This window comes from Heptranchias perlo, chromosome 20, assembly GCF_035084215.1.
Source record: "Heptranchias perlo isolate sHepPer1 chromosome 20, sHepPer1.hap1, whole genome shotgun sequence".
Classification (NCBI taxonomy): domain Eukaryota; kingdom Metazoa; phylum Chordata; class Chondrichthyes; order Hexanchiformes; family Hexanchidae; genus Heptranchias; species Heptranchias perlo.
Window position 1 is genome coordinate 45,838,504 of NC_090344.1, and position 17,003 is coordinate 45,855,506.

Below are 17,003 nucleotides of genomic sequence, written 5' to 3' on the forward strand. Positions count from 1 at the left end.
ATCCAGAACAGAGCAGTTTGCTTGATGGGCCCCTGTGTCACTGATCTTAATAACCAAGCCCTCCCCCATCACTGGAATACAGTGGCTGCGAAATGTGCAATCTACATGATGCTCTGCATCAAGGTAATGAAGTTACTTCGTTATGGGATGGTAATAAAGTGTTTGAGCTCCCCCGATGGCTTCGGGCACCACTTCTTGACACGCTGAGCCACACAGATCTGATTGCAGCCACACTATCAGTTGTGGTGCTACAGATGGCCCTTGTACCCCTGGGTCAGCGAGAGGAAAATGCTAATCCAGCGCCTAATTCTGATTGCTATTGTATTGGAGGATGGGAGTGGCCTCGACTGCCAGCACTCACCATCGAAGCTCGCACATGAAGAATAACCAATCGGTTGAGGTGCCGGAAGCCGCTGGCAGTCGTGGAATCTGACAAGAGTCGGGGTAGGAGGTAAAATTCAAACAGGGGAGGGGCACAAAAGGGCAGTGGCAGATCAGCTGATCAATGGAAGGAAAAGTCAGGGAGAGGTGTATAAAGAGAGGCTAATTGGTGACTGCGTGTTTTACACCCAATGCCGCAGTCAAATCTTAACCCCAGTGTCTTCGGGAGAAAATCAGAAACAAAAAAAAAATGCATGGTCCACTCTGGAATGTGCACAGAAAGCTGCATCCTCACAAAACAAAAAGGTTAAGCACTTCCATATTAAAAGATTGGCAGAGTGAAAATCTCTGGGAATAATTTTATTTCGGCCTGCCGTTTCCTTATTATAAGATGTGTGCTCCAGGAAGAATCCGGAGACCTTAAAAGTATGTGCCGCAATTATGTATTAAATGTGAAAATCTGGCCGATTCCAAGCAAAACATTAGAACCTTATGAAAATAATTGTCTTTTGATTAATCCCAGAATAATATCATGCTAATACAGTTATTATAATACTATATTTAAGTTAATTGTTGGTCCATGGTGACATCATTTCTGTAAACCACAGAGCAGGCTACATGGTCATTTTTTGATTAATATCTTGGGGTTTTCTGAAATTGCAGGAAATATCATATGCTGTCACTATTATTTTTTCTTTTTTAATCCCTGCATGTGGTGAGGTAAAATAGCCCAGATATTAGGCATCTCAGCCAAGTTATATATCTTTTGACCCCTAACTTAATTTCCTTTTCTCCAGAAGATGCTGACGCTTTCAAAGGTCCTCGAACGCCTCACCCCAGAGGTTATGCTTCGCGTGAGAGTCTTGATTGTGAGTGTTGGCAAACGATTCCCTCCGTGGGGGGGAGCGTCAGAGCTGAGCATGGTCCTAAGCCCCTCAATGTGTGTACATGTGGAGTACCAGCAAGGGCCGCTGGATAAAAAGAAAGAACTTACATTTATATAGCACCTTTCACAACTTCAGGATGCCCCAAACACTTCACAGCCATTTGAAGTGTACTCACTGTTGTAATGTAGGAAACCAATTTGCGCACAGCAAGATCCCACAAACAGCAATGAGATAAATGACCAAATAATCTGTTTTCGTGATGTTGGTTGAGTGACAAATATTGGATAGGACATCAGGAGTCTCCCCTGCTCTTCTTTAAATAGTGGCATGGGATCCATTACGTCCATCTGAGAGGGGAGACGGGGCCTCGGTTTTAACGTCTTATCTGAAAGATGGATAACAATCCGAAGCAGAAACCATGACCAAATTTTCCCCTCGCTATATCCTAAGTGTGCACAGTGTAAAGCCCAGGATTTCAAGTGCTGACCAGTTACTCATTCATTTACATTATCTCAGTCTCTCTCGGTCTTTTTGTGAATTGGGATAACTGCTCATCTCCCCCTGAAGGCCTGTGAAGGTTCCCAAGAAAAGTCTCAGTCCTCTACTAACAGAATCCGTGGAACAGAAACGGCCCCTCGCGATTCACAATTGCACACAAGGAAAATAAGCTGGAAGAAGGAAAACTCTTTCTTTTCGTCGTTGTTCTGAAAAAAAAAATCAGGAAATGGAGTCATGAGATCCCGTCGTTTGTCCCTTTTCACACAAGCCATGGCCGTATCACTCTGGAGTGATCCTACAAGAGCGCTGCGTCTCATGTTGGACTTTGCCACGATCGGCCACATCTTGTCCAGTAAGCTCAAAGTACAGCAGTCGCTGATGACTGCACAGTGTTCAGTTCCATTCACAATTCCTCAGATAATGAAGCAGTCCGTGCCCGCATGCAGCAAGACCTGGACAACATTCAGGCTTGGGCTGATAAGTGGCAAGTAACATTCACCCCACACAAGTGCCAGGCAATGATCATCTCCAACAAGCGAGAGCTTAATACCTCCCCTTGACATTCAATGGCATTACCATCGCCGTGTTCCCCATCATCAACATCCTGGGGGTCACCATTGACCAGAAACTCAACTGCACCAGTCATGTAAATGCTGTGGCTAATAGAGCAGGTCAGAGGCTGGGTATTCTGCAGTGAGTGACTCACCCCCCTGACTCTGCAAAGCCTTTCCACCAGACACAAGTCAGGAGTGTGATGGAATACACTCCACTTGCCTGGATGGGTGCAGTTCCAACACTCAAGAAGCTTGACACCATTCAGGACAAAGCAGCCCGCTTGATCAGCACCCCATTCACTGGCTTAAACATCTACTCCATCCACCATCGGTGTACCGTGGCTGTGATGTGTACTATCTACAGGATGCACTGCAGCAACGTGGCTTCTCCAGCAGCATCTCCTAAACCCATGACCTCCACTACCTAGAAGGACAAGGGAAAACAGGTGCATGGGAACAACATTACCTCCACGCTCCCCTCCAAGTCACACATCATCTTGACTTGGACATATATCAGCTGTTCCTTCATCGTCAATGGGTCAAAGTCCTGGAACTCCCTACCGAACAGCACTGTGGGAGAACCTTCACCATGTGGACTGCAGCGGTTCAAGGAGAACGCCCACCACCACCTTCTCAAGGGCAACTCGGGTCGTGTAATAAATACTGGTCTTTCCAGCGATGCCCACATTCGCAGAATGAATGTAAAAGAATGTCACGGCTGGATTCTATGTTCACAGCCCTTCTGTTTCTGAGACCAATGCTTGCCCCGAGAATGGCTGGATTTGCTCTCAGTATTCTTTTTAATGTTTTGAATGGAAGATGGGTGGCACTAAAAGTTTGTAAACAACGAAGATTAATGTCAAGAGGCAATGTTGCATTCGAAACACGAGCTTGTTTTACATTGTTTCCACAGCTTCTTACCTTGCAATGAGGGTTTGCAATATCACTGCTGGGAGAGTGACTGTGATCCCACAAAGGCCTGAATTTCCCATTTCTTATCCTTAACCCTGACACAAAGCTCTCACAGGGAACAGGAAAACAAATCTTCCTCAAATGACACTTGTCAGGGAGCAAAATTATGTCCGTCCGTCCTTTTAAATTGACCTGGAAGGAGACTTTCCTGGAAACCTCACATTGGTGCTTCACAGCGGCTTTTAGGAGAGATCAGCGGGCGAGATAAGTTCCAACACTGTGAGTGTAACGTGAGAGATGAGATTCATTTGATAGTGCTGTCACCCGATTTCTAAATTCAATTTCCAACTGCTTTTGTCAGCTCATCACTGGATGTAGCTGTGGGGCAATTGAGTCAAGTTTACCAGGAGACAATACCAGCTGAAACATTAGAACAGCTTTATTCGGTATCAAATTATCAGCAAAAGGGACTAGCTTTGATATAGTGTCTTATTACATCTCTCCTGTACATCCCAAGACACAATGAATTACTTTGAAGTGCAGTGATTGTTATACAGGCAAACATGGCAGCTATCTTATACCTTGGCAAGATCTCACAAACAGCAGTGAGATGGATGACCAATTAATCTGTTTTTTGTGCTGTTGGTTGAAGGAGACCTGTGCTCTTTCTCGACTAGCGCTGTGAGGCCTTTAACATCCACCTGATTCAGGCAGATGGGGTCCTGGTTGAACGGCTCAGCCAACAGTGCAGCACTCCCTCGTGACAGCAATGAAGTGTCGGCCTAGTTTAAAGTCCTGGAGTGGGGCATACGCCCACAACCTTCTGACTGGAGGCAAGATTGCTCCCAAGCGAGGCGGACTGTTTCAGAGGTGGACTGAGATGGCCTGGGTGCGGTGGGGGGGAGCGAGGTGGGGTGCGTTTTGGTGCTTGTTTTACTGGGTTCTTGAGGAGATTCCCACAGTTGTCTTTTGTCATTGATGAATCCTCTGAGATTATGAACAGGCCTCCTTGCACCCAGTCATTCAGACCTCTTGTCATAACTCCCAGCCCAGCACCCTTATTAATACTGGTACACTCACCTTTCAATAGGCTTGTGGTTGCCAATGTACATCATGTTGCTCAGACGTCTCGTCTGGGTGCCTGCTTACTCCCACTTCAGCAGATCTTGTTCTTGACCCCTGCAATAAACTCGACTCGTAGGTTTGGAAGAACTTGCACTTGGGCTGAAAGTTAGGATTGGTCTTGGGGTAAATTTATTTCAGGGCCGATGTATTTTGTTTGAAGGGGCGTGTTTATTTCAAGGCCTAGAGGTGTCGAACTGGGACAAAGAAAGTGAATTGTGGTACCTGCTGTGCGCAAATTGGTTTCCATGTGTGCTGCCATATGTGTAGTCAATAGACTCCAAAAGTAATCCATTAGCTGTGAAGCACTTTGGGTTGTGATAAGGCGCTATATAAATGCAGGATCTCTCTTTCGTAACAAATTCCGCTTTAACCACTGCCTTGTGCGGCACGGGACAGAGAGATCTTGCTCGTGCTGGGATTTGCAAGTTGCTTGTAAGCAAGTGGTTGGGAGGAGATTGTTTCCATACGTCCATGTAACACAGATTGATCTACTGATCTGCCAATCGCCTATCACGGATACAGGTCAAACACTGCCTGCATCTCAGGCAAATGGAGAGGAGTACAAGTTTTCCTTTTTCTCCCGGGAGAAAAATGTTCTGAGGTGCAGCTCCAGCTCTGTTCAAATCTATTTCTGGGTCGATGTGTGAAAAGATTAATGTAATGCTGTTTCCTTGTGGGTTTTGTTTCCCATTCATGTAAAAACTTTTGTAAAACTCTCTTCACAAAAAGCTGAAAATATATACATTTATTTTTTCCCCCATTGATTGATGTAAAATAAAGACTTGCATTTCTATAGCGCCTTTCACGACCTCAGGATGTCCCAAAGCACTTCACAGCCAATGAAGTACTTTTGAAGTGTAGTCAATGTTGTAAGATAGGAAACGCAGCAGCCAATTTACGCACAGCAAGATCCCACAAACAGCAATGTGATAATGACCAGATCATCTGTTTCTTTAGTGATGTTGGTTGAGGGATAAATATTGGCCAGGACACTGGGGAGAACTCCTCTGCTCTTCTTCGATATAGTGCCGTGGGATCTCTTACGTCTACCTGAGAGGGGAGACGGGGCCTCGGTTTAACGTCTCATCGGAAAGACGGCACCTCCGACAGCGCAGCACTCCCTCAGCACTGCACTGGGAGTGACAGCCTGGATTTTGTGCTGAAGTTTCTGGAGTGGGTCTTGAACCCCTGACCTCCTGACTCAGCAAAAAAATTGAACATGACAACGAAACCGAAAATTATTGTCAGGAAGGATTTAATTCCCCAGATCGTGTACCTCCCAATTCAAGGAGTTGGTAACTTTATCTCAGGCCTCATCCAACATTGCCCTGTAACTGGCCTGCAGTCATTATCTGAGCAATGGCTGGGAGGAGGGAGTCTCTGGGGAGGATTTGCATTTGGCTCCTGCCCCGTTTATGCCTTAAAAACGGGGTGGTAGCGGGACCAAAAATCACACGGAGGACTGAACCACTGCTGGATGTCCATCCATTCCAATTTTCGGGCAGATCTCAACACAGACGGCCTTGACCCTCCACCAGCAGCAGGGAACTGGTCAATACATGCAAATCGGGACCACATAACGTGGTGAAGACCCTCATCGCTATTTTCATCTCAACTCATGTCGAGACGGCCAGTTCCTCAACCCGCCTGCAATTCATGGTAAAAAGAAATGATCACCTGCCAAGCAATTTTTGTCCCAGCCCCCTCGTGATCAGTAACTCCTCCAGGCAGCGTTCAATGTTTAAATTAAAATAGTTTAAAAACTATTAATTCCAGGATGTCAAAGTTAATTTGTTCTTTGCAGCATTTTAATATCCAACAGTGTTCGTGATGTGCAATTAAATGCAGGTTAATAAATGACCAGCAGCAAGTAACAGGTTTGCAGTTCAACCGAGTGTTGGTTCCACTGACTTTATTAACCAATCGATGACAAGTGTCAACTCTACAACGCATCGTATCGTCTCATTACCTCTTTGTAAATGAAAGCGTTTAGTTTGAAGTTTGATTTGCTGGTTAGTGATTCAAACTAGATAGGGCCCAGGTTTGATCTCTGTCCTGGACTGAGTGAGCTCGTCTCAGCCAGTTGGTGCTCCTGTGGGCCTCAACTTTCCTGAGCCAAAGGGGAGGAGAGATCAGGCAGGGCTCCCGCTCCTGATTGCTAACCAGTGACTCTCGCTGGAAACCGAGCGTGTCTCGGGAAAAGAAAGAAAGAACTTAAACTTAAGCATCACCTTTCATGTCCACAGGATGTCCCAAACTGTTCACACCCAATGAATTACTTTCAAAGTGTGGTTCTGTTGGCAACCACAGCAAACATTTTTCACACAGCAAGGTCCCACAAACAGAAGATGAGTTGTGATATTGGTTAAGGTAGGGCTGTTGGCTTTAATACCCTTGGTTAGCAAAACTCTATCAATCTCAGATTTAAAATTATTAATTGAGCTAGCATCAACTGATTTTTGTGAGAGAGTTCCACCCTTTGTGTGAAGAAGTGTTTCCTGACTTCTCTCCTGAATGGCCTGGCTCTGATTTGAAGATTATATCCCATTTGTCCTGAACTCCCCCACCAGTGGAAAAAGTCTCTCGCCATTTACCCGATTAATTCCTTTCAAAATCCTAAAAAAAAATCACCCCTTAACCTTCTCTATTCCAGAGATATTAAACAACAAAGATCATTTGTTTTAAATGACAAGGAATGACAATGGATGTAATTACAAAGCAGTGACCTCACCATGATGCCCAGATGATATTATAAACCGCGAGGGCAGAGATTTATCACAGTCACCAAAGCCCCAAGGCCAGGTTACTGGGCTCAGCGTCTTCCTCAGTCATCAGTTGTTTTGGACGACCTGAATTGTAAAGCTTGTGAGCAGTTTATTGTGTTTTCCTTTTTTTTGGTCAGTGGTCGTTGTCAGGAGATGTGCCCAATTGTTGGGCAATGATACCCGCACAAGGGATTAACAATCGCTGTGTGTTTACCCAGTGATAATCTGCAGTTGATTAAGGGAACGGTCCATTCTGCTCAGACAGATACCTGTCGAGAGTTTGAAACTGTAATCCAAACTTGTTTCTTTTGTACTGTAATATTCATAAATTAGGTTTTTTAAAAATATTTGTTCTTGGGATGTGGGCGTCGCTGGCGAGGCCGGCATTTATTGCCCATCCCTAATTGCCCTTGAGAAGGTGGTGGTGAGCCGCCTTCTTGAACCGCTGCAGTCTGTGTGGTGAAGGTTCTCCCACAGTGCTGTTGGGAAGGGAGTTCCAGGATTTTGACCCAGCGACAATGAAGGAACGGCGATATATTTCCAAGTCGGGATGGTGTGTGACTTGGAGGGGAACGTGCAGGTGGTGTTGTTCCCATGTGCCTGCTGCTCTTGTCCTTCTAGGTGGTAGAGGTCGCGGGTTTGGGAGGTGCTGTCGAAGAAGCCTTGGCGAGTTGCTGCAGGGCATCCTGTGGATGGTACACACTGCAGCCACAGTGCGCCGGTGGTGAAGGGAGTGAATGTTTAGGGTGGTGGATGGGGTGCCATTCAAGCGGGCTGCTTTGTCCTGGATGGTGTCGAGCCTCTTGAGTGTTGTTGGAGCTGCACTCATCCAGGCAAGTGGAGAGTATTCCATCACACTCCTGACTTGTGCCTTGTAGATGGTGGAAAGGCTTTGGGGAATCAGGAGGTGAGTCACTCGCCGCAGAATACCCAGCCTCTGACCTGCTCTTGTAGCCACAGTATTTATGTGGCTGGTCCAGTTAAGTTTCTGGTCAATGATGACCCCCAGGATGTTGATGGTGGTGGATTCGGTGATGGTATTGCAGTTGAATGTCAAGAGGAGATGTTTAGACTCTCTCTTGTTGGAGATGGTCATTGCCTGGCACTTTTTTGGCACGAATGTTATTTGCCACTTATCAGCCCAAGCCTGGATGTTGTCCAGGTCTTGCTGCATGCGGGCTCGGACTGCTTCATTATCTGAGGGGTTGCGAATGGAACTGAACACTGTGCAGTCATCAGCGAACATCCCCATTTCTGACCTTATGATGGAGGGAAGGTCATTGATGAAGCAGCTGAAGATGGTTGGGCCTAGGACAATAAATGGGATGTGGGCAATAAATGCCGGCCTCGCCAGCGACGCCCACATCCCATGAACAAATTAAAAAAAAATACTGCCCTGAGGAACTCCTGCAGCAATGCCCTGGGGCTGAGATGCTTGGCCTCCAACAACCACTACCATCTTCCTTTGTGCTCGGTATGACTCCAGCCACTGGAGAGTTTTCCCCCTGATTCCCATTGACTTCAATTTTACTCGGGCTTGTTGGTGCCACACTCGGTCAAATGCTGCCTTGATGTCAAGAGCAGTCACTCTCACCTCACCTCTGGAATTCAGCTCTTTTGTCCATGTTTGGACCAAGGCTGTAATGAGGTCTGGGGCCGAGTGGTCCTGGTGGAACCCAAACTGAGCGCCGGTGAGCAGGTTATTGGTGAGTAAGTGCCGCTTGATAGCACTGTCGACGACACCTTCCATCACTTTGCTAATGATTGAGAGGAGACTGATGGGGTGGTAATTGGCCGGATTGGATTTGTCCTGCTTTTTGTGGACAGGACATACCCGGGCAATTTTCCACATTGTCAGGTGGATGCCAGTGTTGTAGCTGTACTGGAACAGCTTGGCTAGAGGCGCAGCTAGTTCTGGAGCACAAGTCTTCAGCACTGCAGCCGGGATGTTGTCGGGGCCCATAGCCTTTGCTGTATCCAGTGCACTCAGCTGTTTCTTGATATCACGTGGAGTGAATCGAATTGGCTGAAGACTGGCTGCTGTGATGGTGGGAATATCGGGAGGAGGCCATGGGTTTGTTCTCATCACGTCCAATCCTTTGATTGAAGTACAACCCTGAAAAGAAATCCTGTCTTCACAATACATGAAACCGGGTCTGGGAATTATTTTCTGCAGCGGTAAAGATGTTCCAATTTGTTTTGGGGCCCCTGGGCTAAGGAGAGAAAAGCAGCGAGGATTCCTGCTCTTGATTGCTGTCCAGCGACCCTTGCTGAAAGTGCAGGTGTGTGGAGATCAGATGAGGACAGGAGTGGACTTGACTGCGATATCTCCCGTGGGAAAATAGCCTGTGACACTCATTGTCGAGGTACCCCTTGATTGATTCTCTGTTGTGGTACAGTTCCATGTTCATTGGGCACCCTCCAGTACCTCACCCATGCAGCCACTCTCCATGTATAGAGCGCAGGCACTAAGCATTGGCACCCTAGCCAATCCCGATCTCACCCCACCTAACCGTGAGAGGTACAGCGGGATAGGATAATCTGAGATACAGCGTTAGCCGTGGCTCAGTTGGTCGCACTCGTGCCTCTGTCAGAAGGTTGTGGGTTCAAATCCCCCTCCAGAGACTTGAGCACATAATCAAGGCTGACACTCCAGTGCAGTACTGAGGAAGTGCTGCATTGTTGGAGGTGTGTCTTTCAGATGAGACGTTAAACCGAGGCCCCTGTCTGCTCTCTCCGGTGGACATACAAAATCCCATGGCACTATTTTGAAGAAAAGCAGGGGAGTTCTCCCTGATGTCCTGGCCAATATTTATCCATCTACCAACATCACTGAACAAAAACAGATTATCTGGTCATTATCACACTGCTGTTTGTGGGATCTTGCTGTGCGCAAATTGGCTGCTGCGTTTCCGACATTACAACAGTGATTACACTTCAAAAAATACTTCAGTGGCTGGAAAGCACTTTGGGAGGTCCTGAGGTCATCAAAGGCGCTATATAAATGCAAGTCCATTCTTTCTTTCCTCAAACACTGGCCGGACTATGGAGTACACCAGGAATGGATGAAAGCAAAGAGAAGCTGCTAACAGGATAAATCTGATTCAACGTTCGTTCTGAAAACTCCCTATGATTCTTCTCCTGGGTTTGGTCGCAGCAGTGTCCTCGAGATTAATCTTCCATTCCTGGAGACTGCAGGGCAAACTGGGAGTCCTGGCCAGCCTAATCCCATTGCATTGAGAAGTTTTAAAACAAGGGGATGTGTCTTGCTGCACTTCTGAGCGTCGGTGAAACAAAAGTGGCACAAGTAACGTCTGTAGAAATGGAGGAAAAATCACTCCAAGTTGTTCACAACTTATTTGACTGTGAGAATGAAGCAGTTTTAAATGAATAGTGTTTTCCCCAATGTCACAGTGTTTCCAACATGTCAACAGTCGGGTGTTTTCCTGAACTGTTTACTCCCACTGAAGCACTTCCTGTGCAGCTTGACACCTGACCCCTCCCTTCGAGCCCCTGGCACCAACAGAACTCACAGAGTCAGGAAGTTAATTAGTTTGCGCTGATGATATGTTTATTATCAAAATAAATCGCTGGTAAATACCTGACAAGGTTCAACCCGATTTCACTGAATCAGGTTTCGAAGCAAACCTGCAGGAAATTACCACAGAGACCATTTGACGGAAAGGCAAGGAAAGTTTCAGAGACTCACAGACACAAATAGAAGTTTAAAAAGAAAATACGCAAATACTCCAGACTTTTACATTCACAGTCAAAGGAAACGCCATGGAGTTGGGAGACATGGGTTAATTCATGGTCAAAAAACCCCACAACAATGAGCAGAAAGTGACCTCAGATCATTTACCAAGTGGTAGCTCAGATGTTTGTGATGGTTTTCGTTTGAAGACGAGCAAATTTTCAGTTGCGTAGTCTGCGAGTCGGAGGATATGCTGTTTTATGACAGGAGTGCTATACTCAGTAACACACACCGGGGACAGATCTTGACTCTGTGCAGTGGTGTTAAACGGATGATGGTGAATCGGCAGCCTGTTTTACATCTCTCCCCATTTTTATTTCCACTGAGGAGTGTCAGGCGTGGCTCAGTGGGCAGCACTCTCGCCTCTGAGTCAAAAGGGCCGTGGGTTCACAGTCCCCATTCCAAAGACTTGAGTACGTAATCCAGGCTGACACTCCAGTGCAGTACTGAGGGAGTGCTGCGCTGTTGGCAGGTGCCGTCTTTCAGGTGGACGTAAAAGATCCCACGGTGCTATTTTGGAGAAGAGCAGGGCAGTTCTCCCCGGTGTCAGGGGGCCAACATTTATCCCTCGACCAACATCACTAAAACAGATGATCTGGTCATTATCACATTGCTGTTTGTGGGATCTTGCTGTGCGCAAATTGGCTGCCGCGTTTCCTTCATTACAACAGTGACTACACTTCAAATAATACTTCATTGGCTGTAAAGCATTTTGAGACATCCTGAGGTCGTGAGAGGTGCTGCAGAAATATCTTTTAAATGGCTGGAAATGGAAATGGGGAGAGATGTAAAAGAGCTGCTGGTTTGCTATCACCCGTTTTACACTAACGCACAAAGTCGAAATCTCCCCCTGTGGTGTCGCAACTTGATCTTCTGAGGCATTGCTCGTACACAAAAGGAAAAATTGTGCTCCCCTTCTCTGTAGCTGCTTCTCTGCTTCTATCCCCCTCTCTCACACTCTGCCCTACGGAAAAGTGAACAGTTCTAATTGCACAGATGTGGGGAACAGGTTTTAAATCAGCAGATGCAAAAACGGAACATATTTTGGAAAATTGAGATGTGCCGTCACTTTGACTTTATAAAGAAAAATAATCGAAAGAAAAATATATATCCAGGTACACACAGAAAGAAAGCCACACAGTGTGCGACACATGCACTCCAGCCACGGCCCCACTGGTGCCGTGGGAACCGCAGTGCCCTGACTACTAGGGTCAGTCAAGCCCTTAGTCACTCGGTGAATAGACAGTGGGGGCACGGGTCAGCCAGGCTTTTTTTTATCTGCTGTGCAGACTGCTTCTCTGAATTGCACCAATGCAAGAAGTTTGCAGTGCTGGTGGAAAACCGGTTGATTCTTTAGAGAGGAGAAGAATTATTTTTAAAAAAACACCCAACGAATGGTGATGGAAGAGTTCTCACAATGAATTATGATGCTGTTTGAAGCCTTCAATGCCTCTTTGTCGGCTCCAGCGAGTGCAATCATCACTCGGGACTGGCTTGGTCTGATAACTATCAGTCAGTGAGCTCTTTATTTTTCAGTGTGCACGTTCAACTTATCCCATTTAGAATTCTCTTCGAAAGCTTACACTTAAATATGCAAACTGAGACTTCAATTTTTATTTGACAGAAGTATCCCTGGGGTTTTAGTTTGCGCGCCGTGCGTAGATGTGTTAAATCGAGCCCCAGACTCCACACATGGGCCTGGATCTTCGGCCGGGATCGGCGCGCGCTGAGGATCCAGGGAGAGCGACAAACTCGCATCCCGAGACCCGGAGAGATATTAACAGCTGGGCCTCATTTCCACGTTCAGACTCCGACCCCACCTGCACCGAGCCCAGCAGGAATTACTGCCTGGCCCGGCGGGCGGGAGCGGGAATTCAGGCTGCAGGAGGCCTCCGCCTGGGCAGTCAGTTAAATCTCGGGGAGGGGGTGGGGGAAAGCCTGGGGCAAGGGAGCCCCAAGGTTTCATTGCTGGGCTCGCTGTATAAAAAAATATAATTGATGAACTCCTGTCCCTCCTGGCCTTCAAGGAAACTTCAGTTGTTTTTTTTCGAGGAACTTACCGCGCTGGGCCTCTTCTGACTCTCGGACCAGCTCCCGCCAGGTTTGGCTCGGTGGGAAAACCACCGCTGGACCCCTCCAACACCGCCCAGGCCTCGCGTTAAAATCGCAGATCGGGCCCCGGTGACCTGCATATTTAAAGACGACCCCTGTCGGCTCGGGGTGTGTGTCCTTGCCTCGTTAAATTTAAAATTGCAGTTGGCTAGATCGGGGCGGGGGAAGAATGGTTAAGTCCCTCGCCCCATTTTAACTCCCCCCACCCCTCTCCCAACACCTACCCACCACCGCCTGGTTTCCGCCAGGCAAGGGGGGAGTTAAAATCGAAGCCATAAAGTGTCCATCCACCTTCCCATAAATGTTCACGTATTTCTGATTTCGGATTTCCCTGTGGCGATAGAGTTGGGGACAGCCCTTTCCAAACTTGCATGAAATTCAAACAGCACAAACCAGTGGTTAAAAAATACAACCGCAATCAGGACAGAGTGGCATGAGCTTCACGGACTGGATTTCCAGGGCTCTGAAGCCACACTTTGAGCATCCCTGATCTGTCTTCTATGCACTGCAATTTTGGAATTCAGACCTGTGAAACAACCTAGCTGTCTAACACAGCATCAGTGTAATTTATCTCTGAAATTACAAATCAACTATCTGTTATTATTTCTCTACTTGGAGATCAGTTAAAATCTGCCTTTGGCAAAAGCTCCCACCGGGAGTTAAAAGTGGCCTTGGAAGACATGCTGTTTTATGACAACAGGTCACATGCAATGTATTATCAGAAGTACTGATTCAATGATGACTGAATAGGTTGTTTTGGGTTTTTATTATCGAGATCCAGGGATTTTTACCAACGTTTAGGGATCAAATTCCATGATTTTGTTGTTTTCCATGAAAGTTTTAAACCGGCGCCTTTGATTATTAATAAATGCTCCTTCACCTGTGTACTTAGAAAGAAAGGAAGTCTGTGTGCGTGTGTGTGTGTGTGTGTGTGTGTGAGAGAGGGAGGATAGTTAACAGGATGTCTACCATCGTATCAGACCACAAGGTGCACTGATTGCAGCACGACAGTGGTCAGTCTGGCCCCAGCACCAATATAAAGTCAGTCCTTTTCAGACTCTGACTATCGATACAGGTGTCTCTACCCTTGGGCTATTATGTTCAATGAAAGGCTTTTCAGACCACTTTACAACCGAACCATAAAGTAATTTTTTAACCATATAATCAGTCAGCCCAACATCGATTAAAGCACGACTGCTGATCTGGCAAGCTTATTGACAATCCTGAGATACTTTTGAAGCATGTAGACTCACATATATAAATATCTATCCAGGAAAGATTGAACAGGCGAGGGCTCTTTTCTCCAGGAAAGAGAAAGCTGAGGGGTGACCTGATCGAGGTCTTTAAGACTATGAAAGGGTTTGATCGGGTAGATGTGGAGAGGATGTTTTCCACTTGTGGGGAAGACCAAAATTAGGGGCCATAAAAATAAGATAGTCACTGATAAATCCATTGGGGAATTCAGGAGAAACTTCCTTACCCAGAGAGTGGTTAGAATGTGGAACTCGCTACCACAAGGAGTAGTTGAGGCGACTAATATAGATGCATTTAAGGGGAGGTGGGATAAGCACATGAGGGAGAAAGGATGAGAAGGAGATGCTAATAGGGTTAGATAAAGAGGGGTGGGAGGAGGCTCGTGTGGAGCATAAACACCAGCATCGACCAGTTTGTGCCTGTTACTGTGCTGTATATTTTATGTAATTATGTATGATATATACACATATGTGTACACACACACACATATATATATATATATACTCACATATATAGATACACACACATTTTTAGAGCATGAATCACTCTTCAAAGTGTTAAAAGTAATAAAGAGAAAGAGAAAGGAAGGCAGTCATTTCACACTGACACCAATTACAGGCTATTTGCCGTTGGTGAGTAAAGTTTGCAAATTAACATGGAGCCAGAATTCTTTTCGCATTTGACAACCTCTCTCACCAAAACCAAATTCTAATTAACCTCTCGTTTGTGCTTATTTGGAGTTGTTGAACTTGATGTCCTTAAAGTGATGAATCAGCAGAAAGACAACTGCACCTCAGCAGCAGGTTGTGCATTGTCCTTGCAAACTCCTGCCCCATCTCCAACCTCCCTTTCTTCTTCAGAGTCCTTAAATGTGTTGTCGCCTCACAAATCCGTGCCCATCTTTCCTGCAACTCCATGTTTGAATCCCTCCAATCAGGTTTCTGCCCCTGCCACAGTACTGAAATGGCCATTATCAAAGTTACAAATGACATCCTATGTGACAGTGACGATGGTAAACTATCCCTCCTCATCCTTCTCGGCCTGTCTGCAGCCTTGACACAGTTGACCACACCATCCTTCTCCAACACCTGTCGTCCAGCTGGGTGGGACTGCCCTCGCCCGGTTTCATTTTTATCTATCCAGTCGTAGCCAGAGAATCTCCTGCAATGGCTTCTCTTCTCCCTCCCACACCGTTACCTCTGGATCCCCCCAAGGATCTATCCTTTGCCCCCTCCTATTTCTCAATTCCATGCTGTCCCTCGGCGACATCATCTGAAAACACCATCATGTTCCACACGTACGCTGATGACCCCAGCTCTACCTCACCACCACCTCTCTCGACCCCTCCACTGCCTTTGATTTGTCATGCTGCTTGTCCGACATCCAGTACTGGATGAGCAGAAATTTCCTCCAACTAAATATTGGGAAGACCGAAGCCATTGTCTTCGATTCCTGCCACAAACTCTGTTCTCTAGCCACCGACTCCATCCCTCTCCCTGAATCAGACCATTCGCAACTTTGGCGTCGTATTTGACCCTGAGATGAACTTCCGAACACATATCTGCTCCATCACTAAGACCGCCCACTTCCACCTCCATAACATCGTCCATCTATGCTCCTGCCTCAGCTCATCTGCTGCTGAAGCCCTCATCCATGCCTTTGTTACCTCTGGACTCGACGATTCCAATGCTCTGCTGGCCGGCCTCCCATCCTCCACCCTCCATAAACTTGAGCTCATCCAAAACGCTGCTGCCCGTATCCGAACTCGCACCAAGTCCCGTTCACCCATCAACCCTCTGCTCGCTGACCTACATTGGCTCCCGGTCCAGGAACACCTCAATTTTAAAATTCTCATCCTTGCTTTCAAATCCCTCCATCGTCTCGCCCCTCCCTATCTCTGTAACCTCCTCCAACCCTACAACCCTCTGGATCTCTGCGCTCCTCCAATCCTCGCTTCCTGCACATCCTCGATTTTAATCGCTCCACGATTAGCGGCCGTGCCTTCAGCTGCCCAGGTCCTAAACTCTGGAATTCCCTCCCTAAACATCTCCACCTCTCTCTCCTCCTTTAAGACACTCCTTAAAACCTACCTCTTTGACCAAGCTTTTGGTCACCTGTCCTAATATCTCCCTATGTGGCTCAGTGTCAAATTTTGTTTGGTGATCACTCCTGTGAAGCACTTTGGGACGTTTTACTCGGTTAAAGGCGCTATATAAATGCAAGTTGTTGAAGTTGTTGTTGTTGTAATACCCCTGCCGTTATATAACAGAGCAGCATCTCACTTTCCAGGAGGAATGCCAAAAGAAATCCACTAGTATAATAAATAAACTGTCTAGAGTGGCTGCACATAGCAGGTCGCCTGAGTGCCCACCTTGTTTGCAGGGGACTGGTTCATAACACAAGAAGACTCAAAGAAAGGCTAACAAAGGCTTCCAGCTCCAGGGTGAATTATCGTGAAGTAAAGCACAATTCATTCTGCTGCTGCACTGATCATCACAGCACACGTAAGTTGTTCTCAGTGTAGATAGTAGTAGCACTGTTTATCCAAGGGAAAATATATTGCACTCATTTCCCATGAGAAACCATCAACTCTAAATTCACGGGGTTGATCACAAGATGGTTTGTTTAACCTGACAAGTATCAGTCAACAATGAATCTCATTCCCCAGGCCAGCATGAGAACATGGTGCTTCTTTACAGGAGGCATATGTTACAGTGCTCTGTACATACTACCTACCTTAGTGCCATTTACTTTAGCGACA